This window comes from Protobothrops mucrosquamatus, unplaced genomic scaffold (assembly GCF_001527695.2).
Source record: "Protobothrops mucrosquamatus isolate PMUCROS unplaced genomic scaffold, P.Mucros_1.0 scaffold3953, whole genome shotgun sequence".
Taxonomy (NCBI): Eukaryota; Metazoa; Chordata; class Lepidosauria; order Squamata; family Viperidae; genus Protobothrops; species Protobothrops mucrosquamatus.
Genome location: NW_015389894.1, coordinates 74,051 through 80,499, shown reverse-complemented (window position 1 = coordinate 80,499; position 6,449 = coordinate 74,051). Strand labels below are relative to the sequence as shown.

Genomic DNA, 6,449 nt, shown 5'->3' with positions numbered 1-6,449 from the left:
AGAAGAAGAAGAAGAAGAAGAAGAAGAAGAAGAAGAAGAAGAAGAAGAAGAAGAAGAAGAAGAAGAAGAAGAAGAAGAAGAAGAAGAAGAAGAAGAAGAAGAAGAAGAAGAAGAAGAAGAAGAAGAAGAAGAAGAAGAAGAAGAAGAAGAAGAAGAAGAAGAAGAAGAAGAAGAAGAAGAAGAAGAAGACGACAAACTGGGGGGGTCCTTGGTGCTCTCTGAGCTGGGCGGTTTTCTTAAAGACATTTCATAACCCATCTAGGCAACATCATCCGTGCTAGAGGGGAGGGGCATTGTGGAGACAAGAAGGGCAATGACTGTGGGCTGTTGGTGCTTTCTGAGCTGGGTGGTTTTCTTGCAATTGTTTTATAACCCAACTAGGGAACCTTAGCACTGATGATGTTCCCTAGCTGGGTCATGAAACGTCTGCAAGAAAACAACCAAGCTCAGAGAGCACCAAGCAGCCCACAGTCCCCCTCCTCCTCCTCCCTTCTAGCACTGATGATGTTCCCTAGTTGGGTCATGAAACGTCTGCAAAAAAAACCCCCAACTGAGATTGTACCAAGGATCCCACAGTCCTCCTCTTCCTCCCTCTCCTCCTTCTCTGCAAACCCCCCACCCCTCTAGCACTGATGATGTTCCCTAGTTGGGTCATGAAACGTCTGCAAGAAAACCACCCAGCTCAGGGAGCCTCAAATATTCTCTTCTATCCGTCTCCCCAAGCTGTTCCCTGACTGAGTGCCAACGTGAAGGTCTGAACTACCCTTCCAGAGTTCAACAAAAGATGTGACGGGCGTGTACCACAGTGAAGAGCTTTCCCCCCCTCCCCTCACCATCGTGTTGGTGTTGGGCTGCCCGAGGGTGCTGGTGTTGGTGAACGAAAAGCCCGTGTTCTGGGCGGTGGTGGGCTGACCAAAAGGTTTGTTGAAGAGGCTGGGCGTCGGCTGCGTCGAGCCGAAGAGACTTCCGGTCCCCGTGCCAAAACCGGTGGTACCTGCAACACAAGAGACGACGTCCTTCGCTTTGGCCCTCCTCTCACCTGGAGCCAGCTCTGAGTTCGAAGCACCCAGAGGGGGTGTGCTTCAAACGGAAGCCGCTGGGTCGCTCTGCCCTCTGCCTGAAGCTGCTGGATGAAATTATCTGGTGGTTTGGGACGACACACCATCGATACAGCGATAAAAGGATTACCACTTCAGGTAGGGCAGACATGTCAAACACAAGGCCCAGGGGCCGGATGCGGCCCGCGAAGTGGTGTCATGTGGCCCGCGAAGCCATCCTGGAAACAGTGAGGGAACGGCCCCCACTGCCTTGGCGGGAGCAAATGTACAATTTTGTGGTGGCCCTCTGTGCTGAAACGCATTCGGTCTCCCTCTGACTTTGCCCCGGTACCCATCATGAACAACCTGGCTAAGGAGAGCAAGCACAGCAGCAGTCTTGAGGAGGAGGTAAGTGCAGCTGGGCACCCCCTTGGGGAAATGGGGCTGGGCTTGGTGCCACGGGTGCTCGAGGGCCAGCCTGGGCATTTGACCTTTGCTGCCCAGGGCTCCGGGCAGCCCACGCCACCATCCAGGCCTGCCAGCATGGCCTGAGAGGAACAGTGAAGCTCCTCCAGTGGACCATGCCTTGGCACTTGCCCTGGTCCCACCCCCTTCTGCCAGAGACCCTCAGATCTGTCCCACTCCTGCCCAGGCCCCCACAGGCACCCTTGACGCGAATGATGTAGAGCTGGCCACGCCCACCCAGTAGGCCACGCCCACTCCGTCCACACCCACCCAGTAGGCCGCACCCACCAGGGCCCCCAAGGGCAACTACAATGCTGATGTGGCCCTCAGTGAAATTGAGTTTGACACCTCTGAGGTAGGGGAACCTGAGCTACTTTAAGACGGGTGGACTTCGACTCCCAGAATCCCCCAGCCAGCAACGAAGTCCACCCGTCTTAAAGTGGCCCAGGTTGGGAAACTCTGCAGACCAGAAACCGCGAGAGTCGATAGCCGTTTTTTTACCAGCTTGGCCAGAGCAAGACCAGCCCAGGGATACTTACTGGCTCCAAACGCCGTTTTGTTTGCCCCGTAGGAAAAGCCCGTGTTGGTGGTGGAGGAGCCAAAGAGTCCTGTGGCTGTGCTGGACGTAGCGGTGGAGGATCCAAACAAGCCCGGGGTGGCCCCTGCTCCCACTGGGTTGGTGGGGCCTTTCCTGTTGGCCTGATAGTCTTCCAGGCGAAGCTCCTGGAGGGAGAAACATTGAATGAACACATTCCACCATGCTCTGGCCTTCCAAAAGTAGGAGAAGCAGCCTTTGAATGGGGGGGAGGGGGCTCCTGGAAAGGGGAGGGAGATGCTGCTCTCAAAGGGGAGGGCTCCCAAGCCTGGGTGGCTCTTCTGACACTGGGCAAAGGTGCAACGGAGCTAGAACGAGACCGAAGAGTTGTGCCAATCCCTCCAACTGGGCTTCATTCAAGCAGAATAGAGAATGCCAGAATTGGAAGGGAGCTTGGAGGTCTTCTAGTCCAACCCCCTGCTTGGGAGGAGAGCCTATAACATTCCAGACAAATGGCTGTCCAATCTCCTCTTAAAAACCTCCAGTGATGGGAGCACCCACAACCTCCGTTCCACTGGTTCATTGTTGTCACTGTCAGGAAATTCCTCCCTATTTTCCAGGCTGGATCTCCCAGAATCCCCCCCCCCCGTTTTAAGAAGGGTGGATCGTAGAGTCATAGGGCTGGAAGGGAGCTTGGAGGTCATTTAGTCCAAGCCCCTGGCTCTCTACCATTCCAGACCAATGGCTGTCCAATCTCCTCTTAAAAACCTCCAGTGATGGGAGCACCCACAACCTCCGAATGTCAACGCTGCTAATATTGAATATTCTTGCTTTGACAAAATATGCAGGACTGTCTGGTACTTTTAGAGTTAATTCAGAGGAGAAGGAGGGAGGAGGGAAAAGCTCTCGAAAGGGAAAGGAAGGGAACCTTTGCCCTTCAAACTAATTGGAGAACGTAAATCATGACAGCAAAATGAGGGAGGGGAAATGCTAGCAAAATAACTGCTGGGGGGGTGGAGATTTCAGATCTTAGCATCCCCTTCGTCATGCCATTTTGTAACATACTGTAAATAAAAGACTTTTAGGAAAATCAACGCCTGGAAATTCTTTGAAGTGTTTCATTAGCCAGAACCCTGACATCATGCTAAGATCTGAAATCTCCACACCCCCCCAGCAGTTATTTTGCTAGCATTTCCCCTCCCTTATTTTGCTGTCATGATTTACATTCTCCAATTAGTTTGAAGGGCAAAGGTTCTCTTCCTGTTCCCTTTCTCAGGCTTTTCTCTCCTCCCTCATTCTCCTCTGAATTAACTCTAAAAATACCAGACAGTTCTGCATATTTTGTCAAAGCAAGAATATTCAATATTAGCAAGCGTTGACATTGAAGGCAACTTCCGTTCCACTGGTTGATTGTTCTCCGTGTCAGGAAATCCCCCCTCAGTTCTAGGCTGGATCTCTCTCCTTGCTTAGATCCCACCCCGTTGCTTCCTGGCCTGCCCTCAGGTGCTCTGCAGGAGAGATTCGCTCCCCTCTTCGCTAGGGCACCCCGAGGCCCAGCGCCCACACTGACCTCGAGGGATTTGCTCTCGTACTCCTTCATAGCAGTGATGCACTGATGCTTGGTGCTGATGTTGGTGCTGACGCCAGACTTGACCATGGTATCCGTGCCGGTGGGTGCCTGGAAGGAAAACGACAAAGGCCCTCACTGGGGATGCACGTCCTGGAAGAAGGCAGGCTTTTGATGGTGCCTTGTGGGCTTGCAAGGGCTGAAGGCTTGATCTGAGACCCAGGAAATCCTGCAACGGTCCCGGCCAACAAGCAGGCCGCCTCTCTCTTGAGGGTTACTGAATTTGCCCTCCGGATGCCCCTGGCCTTGTCCCGCACGGTCGGTCTCACCCTCTCCTTGCCTACGCTGGGCTCTGGGTTCTGCTTCTTCTACCTGGAAGGCAGCCTTCAGGACTCTGGCCCCGTCTGCCGCCGCCGCCATTTCAGATGGAATGTGAGCAGGAAAGCTCCACCTCCCCCCTCTGCAGAGGCCGAAGACCCCCCTTTTAGCCGACCTGGCCATCTTCTACTTCATCAACTGCTACAGAACCCTCGAAGGATGGCGATTCCGCCCACCCCTTAAAGGGGCATCTGCCCTTCCTAAAGCAACGCCAACGAAGCGCCCCCCCAGAGGCCGAGGCAGAATAGGGGGCGGGCGGGTGGGCACTGGACTCGGGGCCATCTATCCTAGCCAACGGCAGCTTTTTCCAAGGTCTTACTCAGAGACCGGCCTCTTAGCCTGCCTTGGTTTGAGGTCTGAGGTGTGAGTTTCTAGGCGTGAAGAACGTCTGGTCATAGCGTCACGGCCGTTCTTCAAGACATCAGCAGCATATTTGTAGCTCAGGGTTCAAGTGTGGGGGTCCTGGGTGCTCTCTGAGCTGGGTGGTTTTCTTGCAGACGTTTCATGACCCAACTAGGTAACGTCTTCAGTTGTTAGACTAGAAGGGAGTGGGGTTTGTTCTCTGTTTTTATACAGTGGCTTTTCCCCTCGCCAGCAATTAATGCCCATTTAAGCAGAGATCAACCTCAAAATTAATACTAGACCAGGGGTAGGCAACCTTGGCTCTTTTATGACTCGTGGATTTCAACTCCCAGAATTCCTGAGCCAGCATAGTTGAAGTCCACGAGTCATAAAAGAGCCAAGGTTGCCTACCCCTGGACTAGACTAACAAGCAGTAAACAACAGCCCAATTAACAAACCTTTGAAAAACTCCCAACACTGACAGGACAAGCCATTAGCATGTAAACAGAGAGCAAACCCCCCACCCCCCCCCCCCCACTGATAAGGTTCCCTAGTTGGGTCATGAAATGTCTGGAAGAAAACCACCCAATTCAGAGAGCACACAAGGATCCCACAATGAGAGGCACGGCCGTTACTCTCAGACTCCCTTCTTCAAATAATTTATATAGGACATTCAGTATCGGCTTCTCCAGAGCAGCAAAATTAATCCAGATTCCCCCAGCATACGTTCCTGCGAGGTATATCTTGACAAGAACTTCCCAACCCTAAATTAAATATCGTTATGCTGGCCCGTATGGAAGGACAGCTGCCTGAGAGAGGAGAGTCAGCTTCACGGGGATCGTAATAAATATGAAGTCTGGTTCTCTTATCGATGGCAGGGAATGGCCTTCAGATACACCGCTCANGGGAAACTTTAGCCCCTTCATGACTCGTGGACTTCAACTCCCAGAATTCCTGAGCCAGCATGGGGGAAACTTTGGCCCCTTCATGACTCATGGACTTCAACTCCCAGAATTCCTCAGCCAGCATGGGGGAAACTATGGCCCCTTCATGACTCATGGACTTCAACTCCCAGAATTCCTCAGCCAGCATGGGGGAACTCTGCCCCCCTTTATGACTCGTGGACTTCAACTCCCAGAATTCCTCAGCCAGCCTGGCTCACCTTGGAAACCTCTCCCTTTCCCCTCAGCATGGCTGGCTCAGGAATTCTGGGAGTTGAAGTCCACGAGTCATAAAAGAGCCAAGGTTGCCCACCCCTGGACTAGCCCTTGCTTTTGAAGATAAGGAAGGTCCACAAGGCTCAGGGCAGGCCCAGCCCCTTTTCGCCGACTGTCAGAAGACTCAACTCCAGAGACACAAGCGAAGAGAGCGGCCACTGACCCGACAGTCAGCTCACCCTTCCCAGCGCAGAGCCCTGCAATACAGGCAGTCCTCGACTTACAACCACAACTGAGCCCAAAATTTCTGGTGCTAAGCGAGACAGTTGTTAAGTGGGTCCTGCCCCATTTTACGACCTTTCTTGCCGTAGTTATTAAGGGAATCGCTTCAATTGTGAAATGAGCAACACGGGTTGAGAAGGGAATCTGGCTTCCCCCGTTGACTTCGCTCGTCAGAAGGTCGCAAAAGGGGATGATCGCGTGACACCCCCCCACCCCCGGACACAGCAACGGTCATAAATACGAGTCGGTTGCCAGGCGTCTGAATTCCGGTCACGTGACCCTGGGGGATGCTGCAACGGTCTTAAGGGTGAAAAACAGTCCCTTTTTTTCAGTGCCTTCGTTAACGTCGGTCGCTAAACGAACTCTTGTTAAGTCGAGGACTACCTTGTGTTATCGATATACACCTGCCAGCATCCTTAGCCTACGAGGGGCAGGGAGAGACTGAACGAGCTCACACACCCCAGGTTGGGGAAAGGAGACGCGTGACCAGAGCCCCCGGCCCCCGTTCTTGACTCAACAGTTGAAAACAACAAAAATCCTGCCTAAAATTCCAGCTCAGACGACCCTTGGTGACCAGGGACCCCTTCAGTTCAAGGGGTGGGCAGCTATGCCAGCTTCACCACCTGTGGACTTCAACTCCCAGAATTCCAGAGCCAGCCGGGATGGCATCTTTACAACCGGTGGAT

At 53.0% G+C, this 6,449-nt stretch overlaps 1 protein-coding gene across 1 annotated transcript in view; it reads right to left on the bottom strand.

The window, feature by feature from the left end:
- Window positions 1-6,449, bottom strand: part of NUP98 (nucleoporin 98) — a 35,283-nt gene that overhangs the window by 15,827 nt on the left and 13,007 nt on the right. The gene's annotated exons all lie outside the window — the stretch shown is intronic.